Source organism: Caretta caretta, chromosome 7, assembly GCF_965140235.1.
Source record: "Caretta caretta isolate rCarCar2 chromosome 7, rCarCar1.hap1, whole genome shotgun sequence".
NCBI lineage: Eukaryota > Metazoa > Chordata > Testudines > Cheloniidae > Caretta > Caretta caretta.
The window spans coordinates 26,211,896-26,225,447 of NC_134212.1; the positions used below are offsets into that span (position 1 = coordinate 26,211,896).

At 42.2% G+C, this 13,552-nt stretch overlaps 1 protein-coding gene across 19 annotated transcripts in view; it reads left to right on the plus strand.

Annotated features, from left to right (window-relative positions):
- Positions 1-2,301: 2,301 nt before the first annotated feature.
- ERC2 (ELKS/RAB6-interacting/CAST family member 2) overlaps positions 2,302-13,552 on the plus strand; it is an 840,901-nt gene continuing 829,650 nt past the window's right edge. For 8 of the 19 annotated variants that reach the window (XR_012669214.1, XR_012669216.1, XR_012669218.1 and 5 more), the window contains exon 1: positions 2,302-2,553. The gene's annotated coding sequence lies outside the window, so the exon portion shown is untranslated. The remainder of the gene's footprint in view (positions 2,554-13,552) is intronic. The other 11 variants (XR_007357650.2, XR_007357651.2, XR_007357649.2 and 8 more) reach the window with 4 other exon arrangements.

Genomic DNA, 13,552 nt, shown 5'->3' on the forward strand with positions numbered 1-13,552 from the left:
TGTTGGCTATGATTAGTTCTGCTCCGAGCTGGGTTAGATGACTGTCTAATTCGTGGTTGCCAAATTGGCCGTTGACAACCCTGCTGATCAGAAAGCAGAAGCTGCTTTTTTCCTACACTGGCTCAGGGATATATCATGGCCACAGTGCTTAAAATGCTGTCAGCAGTTGGTGACCCATCTAAAATAAAACTACCACTGTTAATATGGTGGAGCAAAACTGCTGTTAACAATAGTAAAAATTGTTTGTGAAATTTCCCTAGTGTAGACAGGATAGGATTTAACTTTTGAAAATAAGGCAAAGTTACTATAAAATGCCACTCAGGAAGGTGAATCATATTTTCCGGTGTCAGTATATCCTCATGGATAACAGGCTTGCTAGATCCTCAAATCTAGAAAGGAGAATCACTTCCCAGTTGCTTTTTTGACCATGTGAACATTCATTATTCTATACCAAGTCATACTTTTGGTAATTACTTACAGCAAAGAACTGTTCATGTAGATATGCAGCCTTTGAAGAGTAAAATTTGGACTTGATCAGATTGTGATAATGCTTGCTGTCTCTATTCTAGTTATGTCCTGAGCCCAGGGGGGGAAAAAAAGGGGGATTTCAGTCCCATATTGTATTTTTACCTAAAAGACCTAGAAGCATCAAGGAGTAGGGTGACCAGATGTCCTCATTTTACAGGGACAGTCCAGATTTTTGGGTCTTTTTCTTATATAGGCTCCTATTATCTCCACCCCTGTCTTGATTTTTCACATTTGCTGTCTGGTCACCCTATCAAGGAGGGTCATATTTTCTAAAGGAAGACACACTTTTTTTATGCACCCTGTCCTGTTTGTTTGGATTCCAGTATTGTCTTGAATAGTAACATCTCTGAATGAATATTCATGACAGAAAATGATTTCAGCTGGCTTTGGATAATGCAAATGTCATACCACTGAGGGATTAAATCAGTCTGCAATCTGACTGGCTGAAATCAACTTCATTGGGCATAATATTTTATTATAGAAATGCCACAAAATCTGTTCCAATCAAGGCTGTTCAACAGTGTCTATATATATGGGTGAGCCAGGAATAAGTAAAACACAGATCTGAAGTGCTCCGTGAAGCCATTACCCTATAGCAACATGGTTAAAAAGAGGCAGACAGTGATTTATTTGTAAAAAGAAAAGGAGTACTTGTGGCACCTTAGAGACTAACCAATTTACCTGAGCATAAGCTTTTGTGAGCTACAGCTCACTTCATCGGATGCATACTGTGGAAAGTGTAGAATCATATGATACACGTTGTAAGGAGAGTGATCACTTTAGATAAGCTATTACCAGCAGGAGAGCGGGGTGGCAGGAGGTATTTTTTCATGCTTTGTGTGTATATAAAAAGATCTTCTACACTTTCCACAGTATGCATCTGATGAAGTGAGCTGTAGCTCACGAAAGCTTATGCTCAAATAAATTGGTTAGTCTCTAAGGTGCCACAAGTACTCCTTTTCTTTTTGCGAATACAGACTAACATGACTGTTATTCTGAAACCTGATTTATTTGTGAAATTCCTGGAGTGGAGGAGAAGTCTTGAAGCTGTAGTCTGAGGTAAATCTGTCATAATACAATGATACATATGATAATTTTGACCACAAAAAATATGATAGTGAGCAAATGGGGGGAGAAGCAGAAAGGAAAAAGTACATTCCCCAACATGAAAAGTCAGTGATTAGAGCTAGGAAACAGAATGTTTGTTTGTTTTTTAAGGGACATTTTCCTGGTTCACCTCTTTACAAAATAAATTAATAAATAAAAGTATCAGTTTCTTAATACATTTTGCAACATAATACATTTCTTGTGAAATAAATTGGACTCTGTATACTTGAACTTTTAATTTGGCAGTTGCAATAACTCATTTCCTATTTGTGCCCCCCCCATAGCCTTAATTTGGCCTATATATATATATATATACCTAATGTAGGCATGTGGCTTTGAAAATGTTGGCCTTTTGAATAGAGGCAAGAGAATAGTTTAATCACAACTGGCTCTGCATGCCGACTATTTAATTTTGGGCTGTCTTATAACCATCAGCCCTACTTCCTTTCAGACCCACACATATTAGGTGGGGAGAGTGGAACCCCTGGGTCTGCAATGAGTGGACAGAGACAAATACTTGGGTGGGAATCCATGGGCTTGCAGTGCCCGTGGTTCTGCTGCTAGAGCTCTTTTTGCTCTGTTATTAAGGAGTTTGCTGCTGCCCCTTGTGGCAGGTTGCTCAGCCCTAATGAAAACCCAGCTCCTCGGGAATGCTGGGAATGTTGAGTCAGGGACTAGCAAACCAAAGAGCCAGGCTCGCAGTTTACTGAGAGAGACTCGCTGAGGGACAGAAAGACGAGGGATAGAAATACACAAACCTTTCCTGACTGCAGCAGACTCCCTCTCTCCCTTGCCTCTTAAATGTTCGCCTGTTCCAGCTCTCCACGCTGCCTCTTTCCTCAGTGTAATCAGCTGTCAGCTAGACTTGATGTTGTAAAATCCATGTGAGGAGGAAAGACAGATGCAATGATTTGAAAGGTGAGAAGCTTAAGCAAGAATATGGCCATAATAGATGTGTGTATTAATTTTGATTAACAAAATTGTTATATATTGCTATCTAAAATTATGTAGTGGCTGAAAATTAAGAAAAAAATGGCAAAAAAGGTTTTTTTCCCCATCCCTTTAATATATTGCAATAAATGTGACCAAGTGCACATCTTATTCTAGTAGCAATGAGTGCCTCTCCCTACAGAATCATCTATATTACCTTTCTTGCAATTTCTCCTAAAATCAGCCATAAAATTGTCATTTTTGTGAACAGTTTACAAATATTATTATTACTGTATTAAAGTCTAGCATGGACTTGATGAGAATTTTAAATTCCTAGCTTTGTAGCTCATATAATTTGTAAAGCTTGGTGTTTTCTTTTTAAAGACAAACAGTGTCAGAGAAAAACCTGATTTATTTTTTCTTTTTGTGGCTGGGAAAGGGAAATCAGAGTCAGACTAACAGGATATTATTTTGCAGTTATATAATGAATGAATACTTAGTGGGGTTGCACGTTTACAATGCTGTGTGGGTTTAAGGATCATTTTAGGTGGCCCAAGATTATGATGCAGATGATAAAGCCCAGGAATAGATTTATCATACATACAATTTTTTTTCTTAAAGAGCTGGAGTAATGCGAGGGGGAGAAGGGTGGTGTCTGCTTTATTAGTGTGTGATTGATTTCTAGGCGGCTACCTGCTAAGGCTTGTGATGGATGGAAGGGAATCTACTCCCTTAGCGGCGAACTGATATTTCCCTTTTGATGGACAATCCAACAGGCCACTTGCACTGGCAGAAACTGGCTCGTTGCAATGAGCACGGCCACTACGTGTAGCCAAGAGGAGGGCAAATCTCACTTGTCAGGGATAGTTTCCTGCTCTGGCTTTTTAAATCAAGGGTATCACTTAACCATTTGTTATTTTTCCAATCAGTTGCGGGCCCGGTCCCCGTCCCCCCCTCTCCCCGTTCAGTGCCCCTTTCCCACTGCTCCACCGAAAGGGGGAGGAAGCCTTCTGTAGCCTCCTTTTCCCCCCACAGGCGGGCAGCGTTCTCCCCCTAAGTGGCTTCTGCGGTGCTCCTTCATTTCCCTAGGGCGCGCGGGGTGTAGAAAGAGAGACTCAGCACCTGCCTCCGCCCCCTTTCCATGCCACCCCGCGGGAAGGGAGGACGTGCTACGCGCCAGCTCCCCCGCCCTGCCATCACAGGGACATAGACAACTCCTCTAATGCCTTCCTGAGCCACTCTCCGCCCCCCCCCCCCCCGCCCGGGGCGATGAGGGAGAGACACCCACCGTAACCCTAGGCTCCCTTTCAACCCTCAGTGCACCGAGAGGCCCCCAGGCTCCCCTCGCGTGCCCGGGTGAAGCGCCCCACCAGCCCCCAGGACTCTTGCAGCTTCCACCACCCCCCTTGCATGGCACGTGTGTGAACGGACCCCAGAGGCCGGGGAGGTGCTTTTTCTCCCCCGAGCCTGCTCCAGGAGTGAGAAGTCTGCAGCTCCTCGCGTTGCACAGGAGGAGCGGGAAATTTCCTCCTGCTTCTATGGAGGCAAGAAGCTCCCACCGGCCTCCCCTTCCTCACCGCTCCAGGGGCGAGTGTCCCTCCGCCTCACAGCGCCGCCCGCTGGTTCCCGGATAGCTAGGGAGGAAATGGGCTCAGTTCGGCTCCCTTTCCTACTCGCTGGGGGAAGGAGGAGAGACACCGCCCCATGAACGGGAGAGGTGGCTTCCCATCTCCCTTAGCTGCCCCCGAGCAGGAGAGGAAAGAGTGCCCCCCATCTCTTCCTCTGCTAAGGAGCGGGGTGGACGAAAGGCTCACCACTGCTCCCCTCACTGTCGTCTCCCTGGGAAGAGGAAAAGAGATTCCCCTCTTCAGTGGGGTGTGTTAGTGAGACACTTCTCTCCTCTAGTGCTTCTCGTTGCTCTGGCAGAGGGGAAAACTCCTTCCCAGGCTCCTCTCACTGCTGTGGTAGTAAGGGAAGGACTTGCCCCACCTCCCCTCACTGCCCCATGGATGAGTGAGGAAAAACATACGTTCTGGCATAGGTCCCCTGAAGTGCCTCCTGGGGGAGAGGAGAGACTTCCCCTTCCCTTACTTCCCTGGAGGGGAGAGGAGACTCTCTGGAGGTCCTCTTATTGCCTTATGTGGTAGCAGTGAGGCAGACAGTCTCCCAGATCCTTTCACTGTTTTACGGTCTGGGGGTGGGAAGAGACTCACTCTAGCTCCACTGGCTGCCCAGTTGGTGCTGGAAGCAAGTCCGTGCTGCTAGGCTGTTGATGTGGAGGCCCAATTCCCTGATTCCCCTATGCTGGTATAGGAAATTGACTCTCTCTAGGTCTTCTCACTGCCCTATGGAAGTAGAAGGGTTTAGAGGGACACCTCCAACATTTGTGTGTTTTGGAGACCTTCTCTCAGTAGTTCTTCAACTGCCCTATGTGGGAGAAAAGGCTTTGCCCACCTAAACTATTCTACTGTTCCCATAACATAAGAATGGCCACACGGGGTAAGATCAATGATCCATCTAGCCCAGTATCTTGTCTTCTGACAGTGGCCAGTGCCAGATGTTTCAGAGGGAATTAACAGAACAGGACAATTATTGAATCATCCATTCCCTGTTGTCCAATCCCAGTTTCTGGCAATCAGTGGTTTGTTGACACCCAGGGCACAGGTTGCCCTGACCATCTTGGCTAATAGCCATTGATGGACTTATCCTCTATGAATTTATCTAATTCTTTTTTGAACCCAGTTATACTTTTGGCCTTCACAACATCCCTTGGCAACGAGTTCCAAAAGTTGACTGTGTGTTGTGTGAAGTACTTCCTTATTTTGTTTTAAACCTGCTGCCTATTAGTTTCACTGGGTTACAATGACCCCCTGGTTCTTGTGTTATGTGAAGAGGTAAATAATAATTCCTTATTCACTTTCTCCATACTGTTCATGATTTTATAGATGTCTATCCTATCCCTCCTTATTCGTCTCTGTTCTAAGATGAGCAGTCCCAGTCTTTTTAATCTCTCCTCACACGGAAACTGTTCCATGCCACTAATAACTTTTTGCCCTTCTCTGTACCTTTTCTAATTCTAATACCGTTTTTGAGATGGGATGACCAGAACTGCATGCATTATGCATTTTACTGGCTTATTATCTGTCCCTTTTCCTAATGGTTGGCTTTTTTGACTGCTGCTGCACGTTGAGCAGACAAGTTCAGAGAACTATCCACAATGACTCTAACATCTCTTTCTTGAGCAAATTTAGACCCCACCATTTTGTATATATAGTTGGAATTATGTTTTCCAGTGTGCATTACTTTGCACTTAGCAACATTGAATTTCATCTGCTGTTTTGTTACCCAATTACCCAGTTTAGTGAGATCCTCTTGTAACTCTTCACAGCCAGCTTTGGACTTCACTATCTTGAGTTATTTTGTACAGTTGACCCTTTTCTTGATCATTTATGAATATGGCCTGTGATTGGGATGGGATCTGAGTTACTACAGAAAATTCTTTCCTGGGTATCTGGCTGGTGAATCTTGCCCATATGCTCAGGGTTTAGCTGATCGCCATATCTGGGGTTGGGAAGGAATTTTCCTCCAGGGCAGATTAGAAGAGGCTCCGGAGGTTTTTCGCCTTCCTCTGTAGCATGGGGCACGGGTCACTTGCTGGAGGATTCTCTGCTCCTTGAAGACTTTAAGCCACGATTTGAGGACTTCAATAGCTCAGACATAGGTGAGAGGTTTTTCGTAGGAGTGGGCGGGTGAGATTCTGTGGCCTGCGTTGTGTAGGAGGTCGGACTAGATGATCATAATGGTCCCTTCTGACCTTAATATCTATGAATCTATGTTGAACAGCACAGATCCCAGTACAGATCTTTGGGGGACCATGCTATTTACTGTCTCCATTCTGAAAACTGACCATTTATTCCTACCCTTCATTTCCTGTCTTTTAACCAGTCACTAATCCACAAGAGGATCTTCCCTCTTATCCCATGATTGCTTGGTTTGCTTAAAAGCCTTTGGTGAGGGACCTTGTCAAAGGCTTTCTGAAAGACCAAGTAAACCATATTGATTGGATTACCATTGTCCACATGCTTGTTGACTCCCTCCAAGAATTCTAATAGATTTAAAAGCAGTGTTGACTCTTCTCCCAACATATTGTGTTTATATATATATATGATAATTCTGTTCATTACTATAGGTTCAACCAACTTGCCTGATACTGATGTTAGGCTGTAATTGTCAGGATCACTTCTGGAGCCTTTTAAAAATATCAGCATTACATTAGTTATCCTCCAGTCATCTGGTACAGAGGCTGATTTAACTGATAGGTTACATACCACAACTAGTAGTTCTGCAATTTCATATTTGAGTTCCTACAGAATTCTTGGGTGAATACCATCTGGTCCTGGTGACTTATTACTGTTTAATTTATCAATTTGTTCCACAACCTCATCTATGGACACCTCAATCTGGGACAGTTCCTCAGATTTGTCACCTAAAAAGAATGGTTTAGATGTGAGAATTTCCCTCACATTCTCTGCAGTGAAGACCAATGCAAAGAATTTGTTTAACTTCTCTGCAATGGTTCTGTCTTCTTTGAGTGCTCGTTTAGCACCTTGATCATCCAGTTGCTCCACTGATTGTTTGTTTGGCAGGCTTTCTGCTTTTGATGTACTTCACTTTTTCTTTTTTGCCGTTGATTTTTTTGTCTTTTGCTAGTTGTTCTTCAAATTATTTTTTGGCCTGCCTAATTATATTTTTACATTTTACTTGCCAGAATTTACTCCTGTCTGTCTTCTTCGGTAGGATTGGACTTCCAATTTTTAAAGGATGCTTTTTTGCTTCTGACCACTCTGTGGTTTAGTCATGCTGACATTTTTTAGTCCCCTTACTGTTTTGGTTTTTTTTGGGTGAGGAGTATACATATTTAGTTTGAACCTCTATTTATGTTTTCAAATACAGTAAAAGCTGCCAAGAGCAACCACTCATGGGAGTTAGCAAAAGTGGTTGCTTGTAAGAGGTGGTCTCTCTTCAAAGGTTTGAACACCAGAGAGTGGTGGTGTTCCGAGGCCTCTGCAAGCAGTCACTCATGTTAGGTGGTTTCTCTTCAGAGGTGGTCTCTAAGGCAGGTTTACTGTAGTCGGCATGCAGCTTGCAGGCATTTCACTCTTGTGACTGTTCTTTTAATTTCTGTTTAAATAGCTTCCTCATTTTTGTGTAGTTCCCCTTTTTGAAGTTAAATGCTTCTATGGTGGATTTCTTTGGTATTTCCCCTCCTCCTTAAAGAATGTAAAATGTAATTACATTATGATTGCTATTACTGAGTAGTTCTGCTCTTGGGCCGAATAGTGTTCTGCACTTAAGACTAAATCAAGAATTGCCTCTCCCCTTGTGGGTTCCAGGACTAGCTACTCCAAGAAACAGTGGTGTCTAGAAATTTTATCTCTGAATCCCATCCTGAGGCGACATTTACCCAGTCAATATGGGAATAGTTGGGAAATCCCTCTTTATTATTGGGTTTTCTGTTTTTGTAGCCTCTCTAATCTCCCTGAGCATTTCACAATCACTGTCACCACCTAATCAGATGATTGGTGGTATGTTCCTTCTGTTATACTCTTATTATTCAAGCATGGAATTTCTGTCCATAGAGATTCTATTGTAGTGTTTGATTTTTCATTTAAGATTGTTACTATGTTTGACTCTTTTTGCTTTTTCACAGATAGTGCTACTCCCCCAAATGTGCAACCTACTCTGTTATTGCTGTATATTTTGTACCCTGATATACCACCATTGATTACTATAGTTCCATCAAGTTTCTTTGATGCCTGTTATATCACTATCTTTATTTAATAATACCAGGCACTCAAGTTCACCCATCTTAGTATTTAGACTTTTAGCATTTGAAGACAACCCTTATAAAATTTGTCTATATTTAGTTGTCTGCTTTCATGTGATGTAATTGGATGGCATTATTTTTTCTTAGATTGTTTATCTTCAGTTCCAACCTGTACTTTTTCAGCTTCTATCCGCTCTTCTTTATTAGGATATAGAGCAGGGGTTCCCAAACTTGGTTCGCAGCTTGTTCAGGTAAGCGCCTGGCAGGTCACGAGACGCTTTGTTTATCTGAGCATCCGCAGGTATGGCTGCTCGCAGCTCCCAGTGGCCGGGAACGGTGAACTGTGGCCACTGGGAGCTGCGAGTGGCCGTACCTGCGGACGCTCAGGTAAACAAAGCGTTTCGCTGCCTGCTAGGGGCTTACCTGAACAAGCTGCAAACCAAGTTTGGGGACCCCTGATATAGAGTATCTCCTTTAATAAATCCTTCCCTAAGGGATGTTTCTGTCCAAACTGTGTGCTTTCGTGCACTTGTTGGCTTTCCCTCAGCCCTTTATTTAAAAAGTCCTCTACAATCTTTTTAATTTTACATGCCAGCAATCTGGTTCTATTTTGGTTTAGGTAGAGCCCATCTTTCCTGTATAGGTTGCTCCTTTCCCATAAGGTTCCTCAGTTCCTAATAAACCTAAATCCTTCCTCCCAACTCCACTGTCTCATCCACTTATTTAGATCCTACAATTCTGCCTTTCTAACTGGCCCTGCATGTGGAGCTGGAAGCATTTCAGAGGAGCATTCCCCCAAGGTGAAAAGGAGAAAGAGATCTAAGGCCACTAGGGCCTGTAAATGTCTTCTTCAGAGACAACTTCTCTCCCAGTATTTATAGTACTTCTATCCATCCTAACATGTTGTGTTTTTGATCTAACATAGACTGTGAGAGGCAGTCAGTAATTTTTTTTCACTTTAAAAATACCAGGTGCAACTTTGTAATATTCTTGCATGCATTTTTGTAGTGTTGAGGCTGATGTACTGTGTGCTCTTATGTATATCTTTTCCAGTCTTCGGGGTTCTTTAGTGTGTATCCTCAATGTATTTTTTCAATATATATGATAGTCTTTTGGATGCTGTTTTGTGTATTTGGCAATGCTGAGTGTGGCTTACCAGATGCTTTGACTTTTAGTTTGCAATGTTAATGCTGGATTTTCATGATTTTTTACTTTTATTTTCTTCATAGTCCTTGAAGCAGGGCAAGTGTTACTTTAAAGTAGGTAACTTCATTTTGAGAATCACCGGTCAGCAGGGAAAACTTGGGAAAAGTAAAATACACCACATTCTTAGAAACTGCATCAAAAACCATGGGTAGAGTAGCTTTGGTTTCAGGCTTGCAAAATTAAAACCCAGTGATTGAGACTACAAAATTGAAAGCAAAACCATCACCCCTTTTTTGTCCCTCTCTAGTTTGTACTAGCAATGGTGATTCTTCTGGGCGATACTAAAAAGAAGAAATTGAAAATATAGATCAGCAGAAAAATCAATTAAAATTGTTCCAGAGCATTTTTGCCTTTAATTGGGTTCACTTTTTGTTTGAGTGTGTGTGTTAATGACTCTTTAAAAAATGATCCTTTTGAAGTAAAGTGGATTGGATTTATGCTAGGCTATCGCTGTGCATATCTAAGGTGTGAAGTAAATTGGGTTTTTTTCTGTTCTGCCTCGGAATGGTTGTAGGCTATATTTGGGGTCTAGGCAAGGCTATAAACGTAGATATCAAATGTGCATTTGTACAGAAAAATTTTGGGTATCCATCTCCATTCTACTAAATATTGGTTCCTGAGCTTCAACTCTCATGCTCTGTGTTATTATTTATACCAGACAACTGGTGCTTTTTATCTTTTGATAAATTCCAGTGTTAAGGACAGAGGTAAGAGCTTCAGAAGATATTTAGAATTAGTGTAACAGTTTGGGCTCTTTTCAGGGAAGTCTAGCAATTTACTTGGTTTATTTGCCTGTGATTTCTAATCCCTACTTCTTAAAGTAATAATTGGTTCTTTTCTTTTTCCATGAAGAATCTGGTCCAGCAAGGATCATGGTGATTCTGATAGCGCAAGTTAGGCCTCATCAACCATGGTATCCAGAATTTGGAGAGAGACTGGTGACTCCCTGTCTTTGTCTCTGGAGCCATCTCCTATCATGCATTCAATATATCTATAGAACCCCATTTATCTATGTCTGTTGATGTTGCTCTTGAAAAGGTTTTCCCACAGTGACAGTGTTTTTTGAGGCAGAGAATCGCTATGCTAATAAACTTGCATGGCAGCATACTACCACACATGAGAGATCTTTTGGACCTTGTGTTGGTGAAAATGGCTTTAATTTCCTGTCCTTTTTCATCTAAAGATACCCAGTTTCTTTCCAGGGGAGTCTGGACAGTGGAGAAATATTGATTGTCTTAGGGTCCAGGCAGAAGTCTTTCGTAGCATATAACCTGCCTTTGGTTCCAGTAGGACTTTTTATGGCAGTGGGTAAGGTACATCTGAGGATAAGAGCTTGGTTCCACAGTAGGGTTGTAAGCTGTCCTTGAATGCCTAGGTGGATTTGCCCTTCAGTTGCCTAGAGAAATTCCTTACTTCTGAAGTCATGTTCTGGAAATAAGGAACAGATGAATTTTCTGGGCTAACACAGACCATTCTCCAAGAAACCTACTTTTACAGTATAGCACTTATTTTAAGTGAGAATTTGGAACAACTACTCTCTGGCCAGCCTGTCTTCTTTCTTTAATGACCAAATTACCATTTTTTTCAAGTGCCTTTCCATTTCTAATATGTCTATTTGCATATTTAAAAGTTTTAAACTGTTTGCATGTCATGCTAGCACATTTTATGGTACTGCTCTGACTACTCATGGCCCAATGCTGCAATAGAACTTAGTGGCTGGTGTTTGGAGAAATAAGTATCTTTAGCAAGTAAAATGACTGGAAAGATTGTGCTTTAGAGTTTAAAATAATTAAAAATTAAAAAAATATAAAAATTTAGGATGTAAGCATGAAAAGATAAAGGGAGGCAAAAGATCTGACAAGAGAATAAGATAAATGGTAGCTTTACCTGTGAAAACTGCTAGTGTTATTGTCATTCAGATAATTGTGTGCAGGTGGGATAGGTGTTGCTGGAAAAGGGGAACTGGTAGGACAGGTTATTAGTTGCCAGTCTGGTTATCACTGTGAATGCAAGGGAAACAGACTTGTTTTAGAGGAAAGGAGAGAAGTAGAAGTACAGTGCTGCGACTCATGCAATAAGGGTATTATTAATAGGATACAGAGCATTTTACTTCCAGGTAACTACTGGTAGTTCAGATCCAGTGCAGCTGATGCTGATGTAAGGTTAGTAAAATAGGATGAATGCTCAGTGGCTTATGTAACATACATTGATGGTCTCAGTCCAGTTGCAAATGAAGTTTACACAGTCCAACCTCACAAATGGAACCAATAACACACTTCTGATTCCCAGAGGCTATTAACTGAATTGACCCGGAGATTGTACTATCTCATTGCTGGAAATGGTCCCTTCATGTCAAACTTTGAGGGAGATTGCATTGCTGCTGCTCCTTTAGTCTTCAATGCTGTTAACCCAGCACCTTTCACAGGCAATAAAATTAATTTAAAAATTAATTTGCCATGAGATACATGACCAACGTAGTATTTCATTGTGTGTATATTATACACTGTATGAATCTTCTGTTTTCTAAAAAAAGACTTCCTAGGGTCTAAATTTTTCTGTGACCTCATGAACTATGTCTTTACAATTTTCTCCCATCTCTCCTCTCCCAAAAAGAAACATTACTTTTTTTGAAATTCAGCTTCCTTGTCACATCATTCTTTGAATACTGAGGCAGGATTAGCAAAATAGTAGAACATGATAAAGCATAACTGCATTCAGTCTTGGTTCTTTTTCTGCTGCTACTACAGAAAGATACAGGTGCTCCTAAATGCTTCTTTTGGCCTCCTCCTTTGGAAGAAACAGTTTGCTGTGAAAGGCACATTTACTTTTGATTGCCAAATATTGGCAGGTATGCTGTACTGTGGCTTTTATACAGACATCTTTAAAAAAAATCATTTGTAAATCTGCTCAGACAACTCTTTTTGCTAAGTAGAATAACACTGAAAACAGATGTTAGATGTTCATATTAGATGTCTACAATGATGGCTCACAATTTCTTATGAATTGGCATGGATAATACTCAAACAGATTAGGCTCAACTTTTGTACTAAGGCAGGAAAGGATGGTGTAATATAGCAGAAAAGTACTATGAAATATTTAATAACCTCAGTTGTTTCGGAATTCAGTTCTGTCTCCTCAGAAAAATGGCAACTCTAGTAGCAGAGTGCCTTCTAACAGTATTTTAGGGAACTGGTTCTGTACTGACTCAGAGAGAAAGGACATAATCACCAAAAACATTTCCTACAGCACCTGCATATTCCTTGGAGGGCTACAATATAAGCCTGGATGCAGTCCAGCCCAGTTCATTTTGGGCACAATCCTGAGAAGTGATGTGTACCCTCATCTCATGCTGAAGATAATGGAACTGAAGGGTGCTTCACATCTCACAGGATTGGGTTCCTTATGAATTTTGATGAAAACACAGCCTAAAATGTTATGGTGCAAGTCACAGTACGTGCACAGGAATACATATCCTTACTGGCTCAAATGGTTTGTCCACATAATTTTGCTTTATATTTTATGACTTTATATTTTTTTAATTGAATTGGCCTCGTTAGTACTGACCCCCCCACTTGGTAAGGCAACTCCCATCTTTTCACGTGCTCTGTGTGTGTGTGTGTGTGTGTGTGTGTGTGTATACACACCAGGGATCAGCAACCTTTGGCCCACGGCCCTCATGGTAAGCCCTGTGGCTGGCCGGGTTGGTTTGTTTACCTGCCGTGTCCGCAGGTTTGGCCGATTGCAGCTCCCACTGGCTGTGGTTCGTTGCTCCAGGCCAATGGGGGCTGTGAGAAGTGGCGGCCAGCACATCCCTGGGCTCGTGCCACTTCCCACAGCCCCCATTGGCCTGGGCCGGTGAACCGCGGCCAGTGGGAGCTGCGATCGGCCGAACCTGCGGATGCGGCAGGTAAACTGCCCGGCCTGCCAGGGGGCTTACCCTGGCGGGCCGCAAGC